Source organism: Pseudophryne corroboree, unplaced genomic scaffold (genome assembly GCF_028390025.1).
Source record: "Pseudophryne corroboree isolate aPseCor3 unplaced genomic scaffold, aPseCor3.hap2 scaffold_822, whole genome shotgun sequence".
Classification (NCBI taxonomy): Eukaryota; Metazoa; Chordata; class Amphibia; order Anura; family Myobatrachidae; genus Pseudophryne; species Pseudophryne corroboree.
Window position 1 is genome coordinate 135,524 of NW_026970401.1, and position 20,376 is coordinate 155,899.

Consider the following 20,376-nt stretch of genomic DNA (forward strand, 5'->3'; position numbering starts at 1 on the left):
TTTCAAGTTTCTAATAAGCTCAGGGATGCAATAGGTATTATGTAGAATATTTGTCCAAACCCAATGATAATATATAAAAAGTAACCTATTTTTTAAAGGAGAAGATAGATACTAGAAACCTAAATGCCTAGGACCAATTTCAGTTGGAGCATCACCCCTTATGTTATCCTAGCATTGAATTGACAGTTTTTCTGTATTTCCATATTTGCATATCAGCCACTTACAATTGTTTCAAGCTTTATAACAGAGGACTGCCTTTTTTATAGACCAAGGATGAAAGTCTCTTGTGAGTTAAGTCTGATAATGACATCACAATTTGTAAATTAAGCTATAGTATGATTACAGAGTGTAGACTGAATAAAAAGTGCTTTCCTATGGATTGAAGTTTGTATTTTCTTAAGCTTTGCATTCCAAAATGGGCTAGCATTCTTTATTTCCAATGGGCACATTAAGCTACTTCCCCAATAAATATTTTTTTGTGTTAAAAGTTATTCATACACAACTTGGTAAAACATACTAAATTTAATACATAATGGATTACATCCTGGGATTATCTTTTTCAACAATCTGTAAATTTACAATTAAAAATTGTGTATTAGATTTTTTAGATTGATTTTGCTTAGATTTGCATATACTCCTTGTCTAAATTGTCTATTTTTATACTATTAGTAGATGCCTTAATCTTTGTTATTATCCTATCTAATATTTATTTTTATTTTGTAATGTGGAAAGAAACTGGAGCATTTTTATGATACCCATGCTTCAAGTGACTCTATGGCTTAAGCTTTTTTTTGAAAAATGAAATGCTATAAAAACAAAATATGATCTGTGCTTTGAGGTACATTTGCCAGTTTTGTGTTTGCTTGCAGTAACATCTGTGGCCGGTTAGCTCAGTTGGTTAGAGCATGGTGCTAATAACGCCAAGGTCACGGGTTCGATCCCCGTATGGGCCATTTGCTTTTCTTGAAGGACAAGAATGGAATAAACTCATCGTGGAGTGCATGAATACTTGAAAACATCATAGACACATATATCACAAAATCTTTTCAAATACATATCAGAAGCCAGTGGGAGTGTCATCCTTTGGCTGATGAAGATTTTTCTCTACATGGCTCAGTGACTTTTGTCTCAAATCAAGCAATATGACATAACTAAGATATGCAAGGGCAAATTAATCAGTTATTATATTGCTGCTCAAACATAGAGGGCACTAGGTGTTACTAGAAGAAGAAGAAGATATGTGCTCCCCTCTCATTAGTGCACACTGAAGTAAAAAAAAATGGAGAATTTCTAAAGACCAGAGCACAAGTAATGGATCTCTGCAATCTTATTGCATCTTTTCTTATTTCCAAATATTTGACATACTTCTGATTTTATAAGTTTAAAAATGAGTTTAAACAAAGGACACCACTGAAGATGATGGAATTTATATGAATTTTAAATGAAGATTTGCAATACTCATACATTGAATGAAAATGGAGCTTTGAACAAAAGGAAAATAAACAATGTTAGCTCCCACGAGATATGAACTCAGATTACTAGATTCAAAGTCCAGGGTGCTAACAATTACACCATGGAACCCTCACCTGAGCAATAGCATCTACTGAAGTGCGCTCATCTTTTAAATGCAAAGAAAAGAAATTCAATACTTTATATATATTATTTCAAGTTTCTAATAAGCTCAGGGATGCAATAGGTATTATGTAGAATATTTGTCCAAACCCAATGATAATATATAAAAAGTAACCTATTTTTTAAAGGAGAAGATAGATACTAAAAACCTAAATGCCTAGGACCAATTTCAGTTGGAGCATCACCCCTTATGTTATCCTAGCATTGAATTGACAGTTTTTCTGTATTTCCATATTTGCATATCAGCCACTTATAATTGTTTCAAGCTTTATAACAGAGGACTGCCTTTTTTATAGACCAAGGATGAACGTCTCTTGTGAGTTAAGTCTGATAATGACATCACAATTTGTAAATTAAGCTATAGTATGATTACAGAGTGTAGACTGAATAAAAAGTGCTTTCCTATGGATTGAAGTTTGTATTTTCTTAAGCTTTGCATTCCAAAATGGGCTAGCATTCTTTATTTCCAATGGGCACATTAAGATACTTCCCCAATATATATTTTTTTGTGTTAAAAGTTATTCATACACAACTTGGTAAAACATACTAAATTTAATACATAATGGATTACATCCTGGGATTATCTTTTTCAACAATCTGTAAATTTACAATTAAAAATTGTGTATTAGATTTTTTAGATTGATTTTGCTTAGATTTGCATTTACTCCTAGTCTAAATTGTCTATTTTTATACTATTACTAGATGCCTTAATCTTTGTTATTATCCTATCTAATATTTATTTTTATTTTGTAATGTGAAAAGAAACTGGAGCATTTTTATGATACCCATGCTTCAAGTGACTCTATGGCTTAAGCTTTTTTTTGAAAAATGAAATGCTATAAAAACAAAATATGATCTGTGCTTTGAGGTACATTTGCCAGTTTTGTGTTTGCTGGCAGTAATATCTGTGGCCTGTTAGCTCAGTTGGTTAGAGCGTGGTGCTAATAACGCCAAGGTCACGGGTTCGATCCCCGTATGGGCCATTTGCTTTTCTTGAAGGACAAGAATGGAATAAGCTCATCGTGGAGTGCATGAATACTTGAAAACATCATAGACACATATATCACAAAATCTTTTCAAATACATATCAGAAGCCAGTGGGAGTGTCATCCTTTGGCTGATGAAGATTTTTCTCTACATGGCTCAGTGACTTTTGTCTCAAATCAAGCAATATGACATAACTAAGATATGCAAGGGCAAATTAATCAGTTATTATATTGCTGCTCAAACATAGAGGGCACTAGGTGTTACTAGAAGAAGAAGAAGATATGTGCTCCCCTCTCATTAGTGCACACTGAAGTAAAAAAAATGGAGAATTTCTAAAGACCAGAGCACAAGTAATGGATCTCTGCATTCTTATTGCATCTTTTCTTATTTCCAAATATTTGACATACTTCTGATTTTATAAGTTTAAAAATGAGTTTAAACAAAGGACACCACTGAAGATGATGGAATTTATATGAATTTTAAATGAAGATTTGCAATACTCATACATTGAATGAAAATGGAGCTTTGAACAAAAGGAAAATAAACAATGTTAGCTCCCACGAGATATGAACTCAGATTACTAGATTCAAAGTCCAGGGTGCTAACAATTACACCATGGAACCCTCACCTGAGCAATGGCATCTACTGAAGTGCGCTCATCTTTTAAATGCAAAGAAAAGAAATTCAATACTTTATATATATTATTTCAAGTTTCTAATAAGCTCAGGGATGCAATAGGTATTATGTAGAATATTTGTCCAAACCCAATGATAATATATAAAAAGTAACCTATTTTTTAAAGGAGAAGATAGATACTAGAAACCTAAATGCCTAGGACCAATTTCAGTTGGAGCATCACCCCTTATGTTATCCTAGCATTGAATTGACAGTTTTTCTGTATTTCCATATTTGCATATCAGCCACTTATAATTGTTTCAAGCTTTATAACAGAGGACTGCCTTTTTTATAGACCAAGGATGAACGTCTCTTGTGAGTTAAGTCTGATAATGACATCACAATTTGTAAATTAAGCTATAGTATGATTACAGAGTGTAGACTGAATAAAAAGTGCTTTCCTATGGATTGAAGTTTGTATTTTCTTAAGCTTTGCATTCCAAAATGGGCTAGCATTCTTTATTTCCAATGGGCACATTAAGCTACTTCCCCAATATATATTTTTTTGTGTTAAAAGTTATTCATACACAACTTGGTAAAACATACTAAATTTAATACATAATGGATTACATCCTGGGATTATCTTTTTCAACAATCTGTAAATTTACAATTAAAAATTGTGTATTAGATTTTTTAGATTGATTTTGCTTAGATTTGCATTTACTCCTAGTCTAAATTGTCTATTTTTATACTATTACTAGATGCCTTAATCTTTGTTATTATCCTATCTAATATTTATTTTTATTTTGTAATGTGGAAAGAAACTGGAGCATTTTTATGATACCCATGCTTCAAGTGACTCTATGGCTTAAGCTTTTTTTTGAAAAATGAAATGCTATAAAAACAAAATATGATCTGTGCTTTGAGGTACATTTGCCAGTTTTGTGTTTGCTGGCAGTAATATCTGTGGCCTGTTAGCTCAGTTGGTTAGAGCGTGGTGCTAATAACGCCAAGGTCATGGGTTCGATCCCCGTATGGGCCATTTGCTTTTCTTGAATGACAAGAATGGAATAAGCTCATCGTGGAGTGCATGAATACTTGAAAACATCATAGACACATATATCACAAAATCTTTTCAAATACATATCAGAAGCCAGTGGGAGTGTCATCCTTTGGCTGATGAAGATTTTTCTCTACATGGCTCAGTGACTTTTGTCTCAAATCAAGCAATATGACATAACTAAGATATGCAAGGGCAAATTAATCAGTTATTATATTGCTGCTCAAACATAGAGGGCACTAGGTGTTACTAGAAGAAGAAGAAGATATGTGCTCCCCTCTCATTAGTGCACACTGAAGTAAAAAAAAATGGAGAATTTCTAAAGACCAGAGCACAAGTAATGGATCTCTGCATTCTTATTGCATCTTTTCTTATTTCCAAATATTTGACATACTTCTGATTTGATAAGTTTAAAATGAGTTTAAACAAAGGACACCACTGAAGATGATGGAATTTATATGAATTTTAAATGAAGATTTGCAATACTCATACATTGAATGAAAATGGAGCTTTGAACAAAAGGAAAATAAACAATGTTAGCTCCCACGAGATATGAACTCAGATTACTAGATTCAAAGTCCAGGGTGCTAGCAATTACACCATGGAACCCTCACCTGAGCAATGGCATCTACTGAAGTGCGCTCATCTTTTAAATGCAAAGAAAAGAAATTCAATACTTTATATATATTATTTCAAGTTTCTAATAAGCTCAGGGATGCAATAGGTATTATGTAGAATATTTGTCCAAACCCAATGATAATATATAAAAAGTAACCTATTTTTTAAAGGAGAAGATAGATACTAGAAACCTAAATGCCTAGGACCAATTTCAGTTGGAGCATCACCCCTTATGTTATCCTAGCATTGAATTGACAGTTTTTCTGTATTTCCATATTTGCATATCAGCCACTTATAATTGTTTCAAGCTTTATAACAGAGGACTGCCTTTTTTATAGACCAAGGATGAACGTCTCTTGTGAGTTAAGTCTGATAATGACATCACAATTTGTAAATTAAGCTATAGTATGATTACAGAGTGTAGACTGAATAAAAAGTGCTTTCCTATGGATTGAAGTTTGTATTTTCTTAAGCTTTGCATTCCAAAATGGGCTAGCATTCTTTATTTCCAATGGGCACATTAAGCTACTTCCCCAATATATATTTTTTTGTGTTAAAAGTTATTCATACACAACTTGGTAAAACATACTAAATTTAATACATAATGGATTACATCCTGGGATTATCTTTTTCAACAATCTGTAAATTTACAATTAAAAATTGTGTATTAGATTTTTTAGATTGATTTTGCTTAGATTTGCATTTACTCCTAGTCTAAATTGTCTATTTTTATACTATTACTAGATGCCTTAATCTTTGTTATTATCCTATCTAATATTTATTTTTATTTTGTAATGTGGAAAGAAACTGGAGCATTTTTATGATACCCATGCTTCAAGTGACTCTATGGCTTAAGCTTTTTTTTGAAAAATGAAATGCTATAAAAACAAAATATGATCTGTGCTTTGAGGTACATTTGCCAGTTTTGTGTTTGCTGGCAGTAATATCTGTGGCCTGTTAGCTCAGTTGGTTAGAGCGTGGTGCTAATAACGCCAAGGTCACGGGTTCGATCCCCGTATGGGCCATTTGCTTTTCTTGAAGGACAAGAATGGAATAAGCTCATCGTGGAGTGCATGAATACTTGAAAACATCATAGACACATATATCACAAAATCTTTTCAAATACATATCAGAAGCCAGTGGGAGTGTCATCCTTTGGCTGATGAAGATTTTTCTCTACATGGCCCAGTGACTTTTGTCTCAAATCAAGCAATATGGCATAACTAAGATATGCAAGGGCAAATTAATCAGTTATTATATTGCTGCTCAAACATAGAGGGCACTAGGTGTTACTAGAAGAAGAAGAAGATATGAGCTCCCCTCTCATTAGTGCACACTGAAGTAAAAAAAATGGAGAATTTCTAAAGACCAGAGCACAAGTAATGGATCTCTGCATTCTTATTGCATGTTTTCTTATTTCCAAATATTTGACATACTTCTGATTTGATAAGTTTAAAAATGAGTTTAAACAAAGGACACCACTGAAGATGATGGAATTTATATGAATTTTAAATGAAGATTTGCAATACTCATACATTGAATGAAAATGGAGCTTTGAACAAAAGGAAAATAAACAATGTTAGCTCCCACGAGATATGAACTCAGATTACTAGATTCAAAGTCCAGGGTGCTAACAATTACACCATGGAACCCTCACCTGAGCAATGGCATCTACTGAAGTGCACTCATCTTTTAAATGCAAAGAAAAGAAATTCAATACTTTATATATATTATTTCAAGTTTCTAATAAGCTCAGGGATGCAATAGGTATTATGTAGAATATTTGTCCAAACCCAATGATAATATATAAAAAGTAACCTATTTTTTTAAAGGAGAAGATAGATACTAGAAACCTAAATGCCTAGGACCAATTTCAGTTGGAGCATCACCCCTTATGTTATCCTAGCATTGAATTGACAGTTTTTCTGTATTTCCATATTTGCATATCAGCCACTTACAATTGTTTCAAGCTTTATAACAGAGGACTGCCTTTTTTATAGACCAAGGATGAAAGTCTCTTGTGAGTTAAGTCTGATAATGACATCACAATTTGTAAATTAAGCTATAGTATGATTACAGAGTGTAGACTGAATAAAAAGTGCTTTCCTATGGATTGAAGTTTGTATTTTCTTAAGCTTTGCATTCCAAAATGGGCTAGCATTCTTTATTTCCAATGGGCACATTAAGCTACTTCCCCAATATATATTTTTTTGTGTTAAAAGTTATTCATACACAACTTGGTAAAACATACTAAATTTAATACATAATGGATTACATCCTGGGATTATCTTTTTCAACAATCTGTAAATTTACAATTAAAAATTGTGTATTAGATTTTTTAGATTGATTTTGCTTAGATTTGCATATACTCCTTGTCTAAATTGTCTATTTTTATACTATTAGTAGATGCCTTAATCTTTGTTATTATCCTATCTAATATTTATTTTTATTTTGTAATGTGGAAAGAAACTGGAGCATTTTTATGATACCCATGCTTCAAGTGACTCTATGGCTTAAGCTTTTTTTTGAAAAATGAAATGCTATAAAAACAAAATATGATCTGTGCTTTGAGGTACATTTGCCAGTTTTGTGTTTGCTTGCAGTAACATCTGTGGCCGGTTAGCTCAGTTGGTTAGAGCATGGTGCTAATAACGCCAAGGTCACGGGTTCGATCCCCGTATGGGCCATTTGCTTTTCTTGATGGACAAGAATGGAATAAGCTCATCGGTGGAGTGCATGAATACTTGAAAACATCATAGACACATATATCACAAAATCTCTTCAAATACATATCAGAAGCCAGTGGGAGTGTCATCCTTTGGCTGATGAAGATTTTTCTCTACATGGCCCAGTGACTTTTGTCTCAAATCAAGCAATATGGCATAACTAAGATATGCAAGGGCAAATTAATCAGTTATTATATTGCTGCTCAAACATAGAGGGCACTAGGTGTTACTAGAAGAAGAAGAAGATATGAGCTCCCCTCTCATTAGTGCACACTGAAGTAAAAAAAATGGAGAATTTCTAAAGACCAGAGCACAAGTAATGGATCTCTGCATTCTTATTGCATCTTTTCTTATTTCCAAATATTTGACATACTTCTGATTTGATAAGTTTAAAAATGAGTTTAAACAAAGGACACCACTGAAGATGATGGAATTTATATGAATTTTAAATGAAGATTTGCAATACTCATACATTGAATGAAAATGGAGCTTTGAACAAAAGGAAAATAAACAATGTTAGCTCCCACGAGATATGAACTCAGATTACTAGATTCAAAGTCCAGGGTGCTAACAATTACACCATGGAACCCTCACCTGAGCAATGGCATCTACTGAAGTGCACTCATCTTTTAAATGCAAAGAAAAGAAATTCAATACTTTATATATATTATTTCAAGTTTCTAATAAGCTCAGGGATGCAATAGGTATTATGTAGAATATTTGTCCAAACCCAATGATAATATATAAAAAGTAACCTATTTTTTTAAAGGAGAAGATAGATACTAGAAACCTAAATGCCTAGGACCAATTTCAGTTGGAGCATCACCCCTTATGTTATCCTAGCATTGAATTGACAGTTTTTCTGTATTTCCATATTTGCATATCAGCCACTTACAATTGTTTCAAGCTTTATAACAGAGGACTGCCTTTTTTATAGACCAAGGATGAAAGTCTCTTGTGAGTTAAGTCTGATAATGACATCACAATTTGTAAATTAAGCTATAGTATGATTACAGAGTGTAGACTGAATAAAAAGTGCTTTCCTATGGATTGAAGTTTGTATTTTCTTAAGCTTTGCATTCCAAAATGGGCTAGCATTCTTTATTTCCAATGGGCACATTAAGCTACTTCCCCAATATATATTTTTTTGTGTTAAAAGTTATTCATACACAACTTGGTAAAACATACTAAATTTAATACATAATGGATTACATCCTGGGATTATCTTTTTCAACAATCTGTAAATTTACAATTAAAAATTGTGTATTAGATTTTTTAGATTGCTTTTGCTTAGATTTGCATATACTCCTTGTCTAAATTGTCTATTTTTATACTATTAGTAGATGCCTTAATCTTTGTTATTATCCTATCTAATATTTATTTTTATTTTGTAATGTGGAAAGAAACTGGAGCATTTTTATGATACCCATGCTTCAAGTGACTCTATGGCTTAAGCTTTTTTTTGAAAAATGAAATGCTATAAAAACAAAATATGATCTGTGCTTTGAGGTACATTTGCCAGTTTTGTGTTTGCTGGCAGTAATATGTGTGGCCTGTTAGCTCAGTTGTTTAGAGCGTGGTGCTAATAACGCCAAGGTCACGGGTTCGATCCCCGTATGGGCCATTTGCTTTTCTTGAAGGACAAGAATGGAATAAGCTCATCGTGGAGTGCATGAATACTTGAAAACATCATAGACACATATATCACAAAATCTTTTCAAATACATATCAGAAGCCAGTGGGAGTGTCATCCTTTGGCTGATGAAGATTTTTCTCTACATGGCTCAGTGACTTTTGTCTCAAATCAAGCAATATGACATAACTAAGATATGCAAGGGCAAATTAATCAGTTATTATATTGCTGCTCAAACATAGAGGGCACTAGGTGTTACTAGAAGAAGAAGATATGTGCTCCCCTCTCATTAGTGCACACTGAAGTAAAAAAAAAATGGAGAATTTCTAAAGACCAGAGCACAAGTAATGGATCTCTGCATTCTTATTGCATCTTTTCTTATTTCCAAATATTTGACATACTTCTGATTTGATAAGTTTAAAAATGAGTTTAAACAAAGGATACCACTGAAGATGATGGAATTTATATGAATTTTAAATGAAGATTTGCAATACTCATACATTGAATGAAAATGGAGCTTTGAACAAAAGGAAAATAAACAATGTTAGCTCCCACGAGATATGAACTCAGATTACTAGATTCAAAGTCCAGGGTGCTTGCAATTACACCATGGAACCCTCACCTGAGCAATGGCATCTACTGAAGTGCGCTCATCTTTTAAATGCAAAGAAAAGAAATTCAATACTTTATATATATTATTTCAAGTTTCTAATAAGCTCAGGGATGCAATAGGTATTATGTAGAATATTTGTCCAAACCCAATGATAATATATAAAAAGTAACCTATTTTTTAAAGGAGAAGATAGATACTAGAAACCTAAATGCCTAGGACCAATTTCAGTTGGAGCATCACCCCTTATGTTATCCTAGCATTGAATTGACAGTTTTTCTGTATTTCCATATTTGCATATCAGCCACTTACAATTGTTTCAAGCTTTATAACAGAGGACTGCCTTTTTTATAGACCAAGGATGAAAGTCTCTTGTGAGTTAAGTCTGATAATGACATCACAATTTGTAAATTAAGCTATAGTATGATTACAGAGTGTAGACTGAATAAAAAGTGCTTTCCTATGGATTGAAGTTTGTATTTTCTTAAGCTTTGCATTCCAAAATGGGCTAGCATTCTTTATTTCCAATGGGCACATTAAGCTACTTCCCCAATATATATTTTTTTGTGTTAAAAGTTATTCATACACAACTTGGTAAAACATACTAAATTTAATACATAATGGATTACATCCTGGGATTATCTTTTTCAACAATCTGTAAATTTACAATTAAAAATTGTGTATTAGATTTTTTAGATTGATTTTGCTTAGATTTGCATATACTCCTTGTCTAAATTGTCTATTTTTATACTATTACTAGATGCCTTAATCTTTGTTATTATCCTATCTAATATTTATTTTTATTTTGTAATGTGGAAAGAAACTGGAGCATTTTTATGATACCCATGCTTCAAGTGACTCTATGGCTTAAGCTTTTTTTTGAAAAATGAAATGCTATAAAAACAAAATATGATCTGTGCTTTGAGGTACATTTGCCAGTTTTGTGTTTGCTTGCAGTAATATCTGTGGCCAGTTAGCTCAGTTGGTTAGAGCATGGTGCTAATAACGCCAAGGTCACAGGTTTGATCCCCGTATGGGCCATTTGCTTTTCTTGATGGACAAGAATGGAATAAGCTCATCGGTGGAGTGCATGAATACTTGAAAACATCATAGACACATATATCACAAAATCTCTTCAAATACATATCAGAAGCCAGTGGGAGTGTCATCCTTTGGCTGATGAAGATTTTTCTCTACATGGCCCAGTGACTTTTGTCTCAAATCAAGCAATATGGCATAACTAAGATATGCAAGGGCAAATTAATCAGTTATTATATTGCTGCTCAAACATAGAGGGCACTAGGTGTTACTAGAAGAAGAAGAAGATATGAGCTCCCCTCTCATTAGTGCACACTGAAGTAAAAAAAATGGAGAATTTCTAAAGACCAGAGCACAAGTAATGGATCTCTGCATTCTTATTGCATCTTTTCTTATTTCCAAATATTTGACATACTTCTGATTTGATAAGTTTAAAAATGAGTTTAAACAAAGGACACCACTGAAGATGATGGAATTTATATGAATTTTAAATGAAGATTTGCAATACTCATACATTGAATGAAAATGGAGCTTTGAACAAAAGGAAAATAAACAATGTTAGCTCCCACGAGATATGAACTCAGATTACTAGATTCAAAGTCCAGGGTGCTAACAATTACACCATGGAACCCTCACCTGAGCAATGGCATCTACTGAAGTGCACTCATCTTTTAAATGCAAAGAAAAGAAATTCAATACTTTATATATATTATTTCAAGTTTCTAATAAGCTCAGGGATGCAATAGGTATTATGTAGAATATTTGTCCAAACCCAATGATAATATATAAAAAGTAACCTATTTTTTAAAGGAGAAGATAGATACTAGAAACCTAAATGCCTAGGACCAATTTCAGTTGGAGCATCACCCCTTATGTTATCCTAGCATTGAATTGACAGTTTTTCTGTATTTCCATATTTGCATATCAGCCACTTACAATTGTTTCAAGCTTTATAACAGAGGACTGCCTTTTTTATAGACCAAGGATGAAAGTCTCTTGTGAGTTAAGTCTGATAATGACATCACAATTTGTAAATTAAGCTATAGTATGATTACAGAGTGTAGACTGAATAAAAAGTGCTTTCCTATGGATTGAAGTTTGTATTTTCTTAAGCTTTGCATTCCAAAATGGGCTAGCATTCTTTATTTCCAATGGGCACATTAAGCTACTTCCCCAATATATATTTTTTTGTGTTAAAAGTTATTCATACACAACTTGGTAAAACATACTAAATTTAATACATAATGGATTACATCCAGGGATTATCTTTTTCAACAATCTGTAAATTTACAATTAAAAATTGTGTATTAGATTTTTTAGATTGATTTTGCTTAGATTTGCATATACTCCTTGTCTAAATTGTCTATTTTTATACTATTAGTAGATGCCTTAATCTTTGTTATTATCCTATCTAATATTTATTTTTATTTTGTAATGTGGAAAGAAACTGGAGCATTTTTATGATACCCATGCTTCAAGTGACTCTATGGCTTAAGCTTTTTTTTGAAAAATGAAATGCTATAAAAACAAAATATGATCTGTGCTTTGAGGTACATTTGCCAGTTTTGTGTTTGCTTGCAGTAACATCTGTGGCCTGTTAGCTCAGTTGGTTAGAGCATGGTGCTAATAATGCCAAGGTCACGGGTTCGATCCCCGTATGGGCCATTTGCTTTTCTTGATGGACAAGAATGGAATAAGCTCATCGGTGGAGTGCATGAATACTTGAAAACATCATAGACACATATATCACAAAATCTCTTCAAATACATATCAGAAGCCAGTGGGAGTGTCATCCTTTGGCTGATGAAGATTTTTCTCTACATGGCTCAGTGACTTTTGTCTCAAATCAAGCAATATGACATAACTAAGATATGCAAGGGCAAATTAATCAGTTATTATATTGCTGCTCAAACATAGAGGGCACTAGGTGTTACTAGAAGAAGAAGAAGATATGTGCTCCCCTCTCATTAGTGCACACTGAAGTAAAAAAAAATGGAGAATTTCTAAAGACCAGAGCACAAGTAATGGATCTCTGCATTCTTATTGCATCTTTTCTTATTTCCAAATATTTGACATACTTCTGATTTGATAAGTTTAAAAATGAGTTTAAACAAAGGACACCACTGAAGATGATGGAATTTATATGAATTTTAAATGAAGATTTGCAATACTCATACATTGAATGAAAATGGAGCTTTGAACAAAAGGAAAATAAACAATGTTAACTCCCACGAGATATGAACTCAGATTACTAGATTCAAAATCCAGGGTGCTAGCAATTACACCATGGAACCCTCACCTGAGCAATGGCATCTACTGAAGTGCACTCATCTTTTAAATGCAAAGAAAAGAATTTCAATACTTTATATATATTATTTCAAGTTTCTAATAAGCTCAGGGATGCAATAGGTATTATGTAGAATATTTGTCCAAACCCAATGATAATATATAAAAAGTAACCTATTTTTTAAAGGAGAAGATAGATACTAGAAACCTAAATGCCTAGGACCAATTTCAGTTGGAGCATCACCCCTTATGTTATCCTAGCATTGAATTGACAGTTTTTCTGTATTTCCATATTTGCATATCAGCCACTTACAATTGTTTCAAGCTTTATAACAGAGGACTGCCTTTTTTATAGACCAAGGATGAAAGTCTCTTGTGAGTTAAGTCTGATAATGACATCACAATTTGTAAATTAAGCTATAGTATGATTACAGAGTGTAGACTGAATAAAAAGTGCTTTCCTATGGATTGAAGTTTGTATTTTCTTAAGCTTTGCATTCCAAAATGGGCTAGCATTCTTTATTTCCAATGGGCACATTAAGCTACTTCCCCAATATATATTTTTTTGTGTTAAAAGTTATTCATACACAACTTGGTAAAACATACTAAATTTAATACATAATGGATTACATCCTGGGATTATCTTTTTCAACAATCTGTAAATTTACAATTAAAAATTGTGTATTCGATTTTTTAGATTGCTTTTGCTTAGATTTGCATATACTCCTTGTCTAAATTGTCTATTTTTATACTATTAGTAGATGCCTTAATCTTTGTTATTATCCTATCTAATATTTATTTTTATTTTGTAATGTGGAAAGAAACTGGAGCATTTTCATGATACCCATGCTTCAAGTGACTCTATGGCTTAAGCTTTTTTTTGAAAAATGAAATGCTATAAAAACAAAATATGATCTGTGCTTTGAGGTACATTTGCCAGTTTTGTGTTTGCTGGCAGTAATATGTGTGGCCTGTTAGCTCAGTTGTTTAGAGCGTGGTGCTAATAACGCCAAGGTCACGGGTTCGATCCCCGTATGGGCCATTTGCTTTTCTTGAAGGACAAGAATGGAATAAGCTCATCGTGGAGTGCATGAATACTTGAAAACATCATAGACACATATTTCACAAAATCTTTTCAAATACATATCAGAAGCCAGTGGGAGTGTCATCCTTTGGCTGATGAAGATTTTTCTCTACATGGCTCAGTGACTTTTGTCTCAAGTCAAGCAATATGACATAACTAAGATATGCAAGAGCAAATTAATCAGTTATTATATTGCTGCTCAAACATAGAGGGCACTAGGTGTTACTAGAAGAAGAAGAAGATATGTGCTCCCCTCTCATTAGTGCACACTGAAGTAGAAAAAAATGGAGAATTTCTAAAGACCAGAGCACAAGTAATGGATCTCTGCATTCTTATTGCATCTTTTCTTATTTCCAAATATTTGACATACTTCTGATTTGATAAGTTTAAAAATGAGTTTAAACAAAGGACACCACTGAAGATGATGGAATTTATATGAATTTTAAATGAAGATTTGCAATACTCATACATTGAATGAAAATGGAGCTTTGAACAAAAGGAAAATAAACAATGTTAGCTCCCACGAGATATGAACTCAGATTACTAGATTCAAAGTCCAGGGTGCTAGCAATTACACCATGGAACCCTCACCTGAGCAATGGCATCTACTGAAGTGCGCTCATCTTTTAAATGCAAAGAAAAGAAATTCAATACTTTATATATATTATTTCAAGTTTCTAATAAGCTCAGGGATGCAATAGGTATTATGTAGAATATTTGTCCAAACCCAATGATAATATATAAAAAGTAACCTATTTTTTAAAGGAGAAGATAGATACTAGAAACCTAAATGCCTAGGACCAATTTCAGTTGGAGCATCACCCCTTATGTTATCCTAGCATTGAATTGACAGTTTTTCTGTATTTCCATATTTGCATATCAGCCACTTACAATTGTTTCAAGCTTTATAACAGAGGACTGCCTTTTTTATAGACCAAGGATGAAAGTCTCTTGTGAGTTAAGTCTGATAATGACATCACAATTTGTAAATTAAGCTATAGTATGATTACAGAGTGTAGACTGAATAAAAAGTGCTTTCCTATGGATTGAAGTTTGTATTTTCTTAAGCTTTGCATTCCAAAATGGGCTAGCATTCTTTATTTCCAATGGGCACATTAAGCTACTTCCCCAATATATATTTTTTTGTGTTAAAAGTTATTCATACACAACTTGGTAAAACATACTAAATTTAATACATAATGGATTACATCCTGGGATTATCTTTTTCAACAATCTGTAAATTTACAATTAAAAATTGTGTATTAGATTTTTTAGATTGATTTTGCTTAGATTTGCATATACTCCTTGTCTAAATTGTCTATTTTTATACTATTAGTAGATGCCTTAATCTTTGTTATTATCCTATCTAATATTTATTTTTATTTTGTAATGTGGAAAGAAACTGGAGCATTTTTATGATACCCATGCTTCAAGTGACTCTATGGCTTAAGCTTTTTTTTGAAAAATGAAATGCTATAAAAACAAAATATGATCTGTGCTTTGAGGTACATTTGCCAGTTTTGTGTTTGCTTGCAGTAACATCTGTGGCCGGTTAGCTCAGTTGGTTAGAGCATGGTGCTAATAACGCCAAGGTCACGGGTTCGATCCCCGTATGGGCCATTTGCTTTTCTTGATGGACAAGAATGGAATAAGCTCATCGGTGGAGTGCATGAATACTTGAAAACATCATAGACACATATATCACAAAATCTCTTCAAATACATATCAGAAGCCAGTGGGAGTGTCATCCTTTGGCTGATGAAGATTTTTCTCTACATGGCCCAGTGACTTTTGTCTCAAATCAAGCAATATGGCATAACTAAGATATGCAAGGGCAAATTAATCAGTTATTATATTGCTGCTCAAACATAGAGGGCACTAGGTGTTACTAGAAGAAGACGAAGATATGAGCTCCCCTCTCATTAGTGCACACTGAAGTAAAAAAAATGGAGAATTTCTAAAGACCAGAGCACAAGTAATGGATCTCTGCATTCTTATTGCATCTTTTCTTATTTCCAAATATTTGACATACTTCTGATTTGATAAGTTTAAAAATGAGTTTAAACAAAGGACACCACTGAAGATGATGGAATTTATATGAATTTTAAATGAAGATTTGCAATACTCATACATTGAATGAAAATGGAGCTTTGAACAAAAGGAAAATAAACAATGTTAGCTCCTACGAGATATGAACTCAGATTACTAGATTCAAAGTCCAGGGTGCTAACAATTACACCATGGAACCCTCACCTGAGCAATGGCATCTACTGAAGTGCGCTCATCTTTTAAATGCAAAGAAAATAAATTCAATACTTTATATATATTATTTCAAGTTTCTAATAAGCTCAGGGATGCAATAGGTATTATGTAGAATATTTGTCCAAACCCAATGATAATATATAAAAAGTAACCTATTTTTTAAAGGAGAAGATAGATACTAGAAACCTAAATGCCTAGGACCAATTTCAGTTGGAGCATCACCCCTTATGTTATCCTAGCATTGAATTGACAGTTTTTCTGTATTTCCATATTTGCATATCAGCCACTTACAATTGTTTCAAGCTTTATAACAGAGGACTGCCTTTTTTATAGACCAAGGATGAAAGTCTCTTGTGAGTTAAGTCTGATAATGACATCACAATTTGTAAATTAAGCTATAGTATGATTACAGAGTGTAGACTGAATAAAAAGTGCTTTCCTATGGATTGAAGTTTGTATTTTCTTAAGCTTTGCATTCCAAAATGGGCTAGCATTCTTTATTTCCAATGGGCACATTAAGCTACTTCCCCAATATATATTTTTTTGTGTTAAAAGTTATTCATACACAACTTGGTAAAACATACTAAATTTAATACATAATGGATTACATCCTGGGATTATCTTTTTCAACAATCTGTAAATTTACAATTAAAAATTGTGTATTAGATTTTTTAGATTGATTTTGCTTAGATTTGCATATACTCCTTGTCTAAATTGTCTATTTTTATACTATTAGTAGATGCCTTAATCTTTGTTATTATCCTATCTAATATTTATTTTTATTTTGTAATGTGGAAAGAAACTGGAGCATTTTATGATACCCATGCTTCAAGTGACTCTATGGCTTAAGCTTTTTTTTGAAAAATGAAATGCTATAAAAACAAAATATGATCTGTGCTTTGAGGTACATTTGCCAGTTTTGTGTTTGCTTGCAGTAACATCTGTGGCCGGTTAGCTCAGTTGGTTAGAGCATGGTGCTAATAACGCCAAGGTCACGGGTTCGATCCCCGTATGGGCCATTTGCTTTTCTTGATGGACAAGAATGGAATAAGCTCATCGGTGGAGTGCATGAATACTTGAAAACATCATAGACACATATATCACAAAATCTCTTCAAATACATATCAGAAGCCAGTGGGAGTGTCATCCTTTGGCTGATGAAGATTTTTCTCTACATGGCCCAGTGACTTTTGTCTCAAATCAAGCAATATGGCATAACTAAGATATGCAAGGGCAAATTAATCAGTTATTATATTGCTGCTCAAACATAGAGGGCACTAGGTGTTACTAGAAGAAGAAGAAGATATGAGCTCCCCTCTCATTAGTGCACGCTGAAGTAAAAAAAATGGAGAATTTCTAAAGACCAGAGCACAAGTAATGGATCTCTGCATTCTTATTGCATCTTTTCTTATTTCCAAATATTTGACATACTTCTGATTTGATAAGTTTAAAAATGAGTTTAAACAAAGGACACCACTGAAGATGATGGAATTTATATGAATTTTAAATGAAGATTTGCAATACTCATACATTGAATGAAAATGGAGCTTTGAACAAAAGGAAAATAAACAATGTTAGCTCCCACGAGATATGAACTCAGATTACTAGATTCAAAGTCCAGGGTGCTAACAATTACACCATGGAACCCTCACCTGAGCAATGGCATCTACTGAAGTGCGCTCATCTTTTAAATGCAAAGAAAAGAAATTCAATACTTTATATATATTATTTCAAGTTTCTAATAAGCTCAGGGATGCAATAGGTATTATGTAGAATATTTGTCCAAACCCAATGATAATATATAAAAAGTAACCTATTTTTTAAAGGAGAAGATAGATACTAGAAACCTAAATGCCTAGGACCAATTTCAGTTGGAGCATCACCCCTTATGTTATCCTAGCATTGAATTGACAGTTTTTCTGTATTTCCATATTTGCATATCAGCCACTTACAATTGTTTCAAGCTTTATAACAGAGGACTGCCTTTTTTATAGACCAAGGATGAAAGTCTCTTGTGAGTTAAGTCTGATAATGACATCACAATTTGTAAATTAAGCTATAGTATGATTACAGAGTGTAGACTGAATAAAAAGTGCTTTCCTATGGATTGAAGTTTGTATTTTCTTAAGCTTTGCATTTCAAAATGGGCTAGCATTCTTTATTTCCAATGGGCACATTAAGCTACTTCCCCAATATATATTTTTTTGTGTTAAAAGTTATTCATACACAACTTGGTAAAACATACTAAATTTAATACATAATGGATTACATCCTGGGATTATCTTTTTCAACAATCTGTAAATTTACAATTAAAAATTGTGTATTAGATTTTTTAGATTGATTTTGCTTAGATTTGCATATACTCCTTGTCTAAATTGTCTATTTTTATACTATTAGTAGATGCCTTAATCTTTGTTATTATCCTATCTAATATTTATTTTTATTTTGTAATGTGGAAAGAAACTGGAGCATTTTTATGATACCCATGCTTCAAGTGACTCTATGGCTTAAGCTTTTTTTTGAAAAATGAAATGCTATAAAAACAAAATATGATCTGTGCTTTGAGGTACATTTGCCAGTTTTGTGTTTGCTGGCAGTAATATCTGTGGCCGGTTAGCTCAGTTGGTTAGAGCGTGTTGCTAATAACGCCAAGGTCACGGGTTCGATTCACGTATGGGCTATTTGCTTTTCTTGATGGACAAGAATGGAATAAGCTCATCGTGGAGTGCATGAATACTTGAAAACATCATAGACACATATATCAAAAAATCTCTTCAAATACATATCAGAAGCCAGTGGGAGTGTCATCCTTTGGCTGATGAAGATTTTTCTCTACATGGCTCAGTGACGTTTGTTTCAAATCAAGTAATATGGCATAACTAAGATATGTAAGGGCAAATTAATCAGTTATTTTAATGCTGCTCAAACATCGAGGGCACTAGGTGTTACTAGAAGAAGTAGAAGATATGTGCTCCCCTCTCATTAGTGCACACTGAAGTAAAAAAAATGGAGAATTTCTAAAGACCAGAGCACAAGTAATGGATCTCTGCATTCTTATTGCATCTTTTCTTATTTCCAAATATTTGACATACTTCTGATTTTATAAGTTTAAAAATGAGTTTAAACAAAGGACACCACTGAAGATGATGGAATTTATATGAATTTTAAATGAAGATTTGCAATACTCATACATTGAATGAAAATGGAGCTTTGAACAAAAGGAAAATAAACAATGTTAGCTCCCACGAGATATGAACTCAGATTACTAGATTCAAAGTCCAGGGTGCTAACAATTACACCATGGAACCCTCACCTGAGCAATGGCATCTACTGAAGTGCGCTCATCTTTTAAATGCAAAGAAAAGAAATTCAATACTTTATATATATTATTTCAAGTTTCTAATAAGCTCAGGGATGCAATAGGTATTATGTAGAATATTTGTCCAAACCCAATGATAATATATAAAAAGTAACCTATTTTTTAAAGGAGAAGATAGATACTAGAAACCTAAATGCCTAGGACCAATTTCAGTTGGAGCATCACCCCTTATGTTATCCTAGCATTGAATTGACAGTTTTTCTGTATTTCCATATTTGCATATCAGCCACTTACAATTGTTTCAAGCTTTGTAACAGAGGACTGCCTTTTTTATAGACCAAGGATGAAAGTCTCCTGTGAGTTAAGTCTGATAATGACATCACAATTTGTAAATTAAGCTATAGTATGATTACAGAGTGTAGACTGAATAAAAAGTGCTTTCCTATGGATTGAAGTTTGTATTTTCTTAAGCTTTGCATTCCAAAATGGGCTAGCATTCTTTATTT

At 32.8% G+C, this 20,376-nt stretch overlaps 12 non-coding genes across 12 annotated transcripts; all 12 read left to right on the forward strand.

Moving 5' to 3' along the window:
* Positions 1-879: 879 nt before the first annotated feature.
* On the forward strand, positions 880-953 carry TRNAI-AAU (transfer RNA isoleucine (anticodon AAU)). Its single transcript has one exon. It is a non-coding gene; the product is annotated as a tRNA-Ile (tRNA).
* Positions 954-2,541: 1,588 nt separating this feature from the next.
* TRNAI-AAU (transfer RNA isoleucine (anticodon AAU)) lies at positions 2,542-2,615 on the forward strand. The gene has a single exon. It is a non-coding gene; the product is annotated as a tRNA-Ile (tRNA).
* A 1,587-nt stretch (positions 2,616-4,202) lies between these two features.
* TRNAI-AAU (transfer RNA isoleucine (anticodon AAU)) lies at positions 4,203-4,276 on the forward strand. Its single transcript has one exon. It is a non-coding gene; the product is annotated as a tRNA-Ile (tRNA).
* Positions 4,277-5,863: 1,587 nt separating this feature from the next.
* TRNAI-AAU (transfer RNA isoleucine (anticodon AAU)) lies at positions 5,864-5,937 on the forward strand. The gene has a single exon. It is a non-coding gene; the product is annotated as a tRNA-Ile (tRNA).
* A 1,588-nt stretch (positions 5,938-7,525) lies between these two features.
* Positions 7,526-7,599, forward strand: TRNAI-AAU (transfer RNA isoleucine (anticodon AAU)). Its single transcript has one exon. It is a non-coding gene; the product is annotated as a tRNA-Ile (tRNA).
* A 1,589-nt stretch (positions 7,600-9,188) lies between these two features.
* TRNAI-AAU (transfer RNA isoleucine (anticodon AAU)) lies at positions 9,189-9,262 on the forward strand. Its single transcript has one exon. It is a non-coding gene; the product is annotated as a tRNA-Ile (tRNA).
* Positions 9,263-10,848: 1,586 nt separating this feature from the next.
* TRNAI-AAU (transfer RNA isoleucine (anticodon AAU)) lies at positions 10,849-10,922 on the forward strand. The gene has a single exon. It is a non-coding gene; the product is annotated as a tRNA-Ile (tRNA).
* Positions 10,923-12,510: 1,588 nt separating this feature from the next.
* On the forward strand, positions 12,511-12,584 carry TRNAI-AAU (transfer RNA isoleucine (anticodon AAU)). Its single transcript has one exon. It is a non-coding gene; the product is annotated as a tRNA-Ile (tRNA).
* A 1,589-nt stretch (positions 12,585-14,173) lies between these two features.
* TRNAI-AAU (transfer RNA isoleucine (anticodon AAU)) lies at positions 14,174-14,247 on the forward strand. The gene has a single exon. It is a non-coding gene; the product is annotated as a tRNA-Ile (tRNA).
* Positions 14,248-15,835: 1,588 nt separating this feature from the next.
* On the forward strand, positions 15,836-15,909 carry TRNAI-AAU (transfer RNA isoleucine (anticodon AAU)). The gene has a single exon. It is a non-coding gene; the product is annotated as a tRNA-Ile (tRNA).
* Positions 15,910-17,496: 1,587 nt separating this feature from the next.
* Positions 17,497-17,570, forward strand: TRNAI-AAU (transfer RNA isoleucine (anticodon AAU)). The gene has a single exon. It is a non-coding gene; the product is annotated as a tRNA-Ile (tRNA).
* Positions 17,571-19,158: 1,588 nt separating this feature from the next.
* Positions 19,159-19,232, forward strand: TRNAI-AAU (transfer RNA isoleucine (anticodon AAU)). The gene has a single exon. It is a non-coding gene; the product is annotated as a tRNA-Ile (tRNA).
* Positions 19,233-20,376: the final 1,144 nt, after the last annotated feature.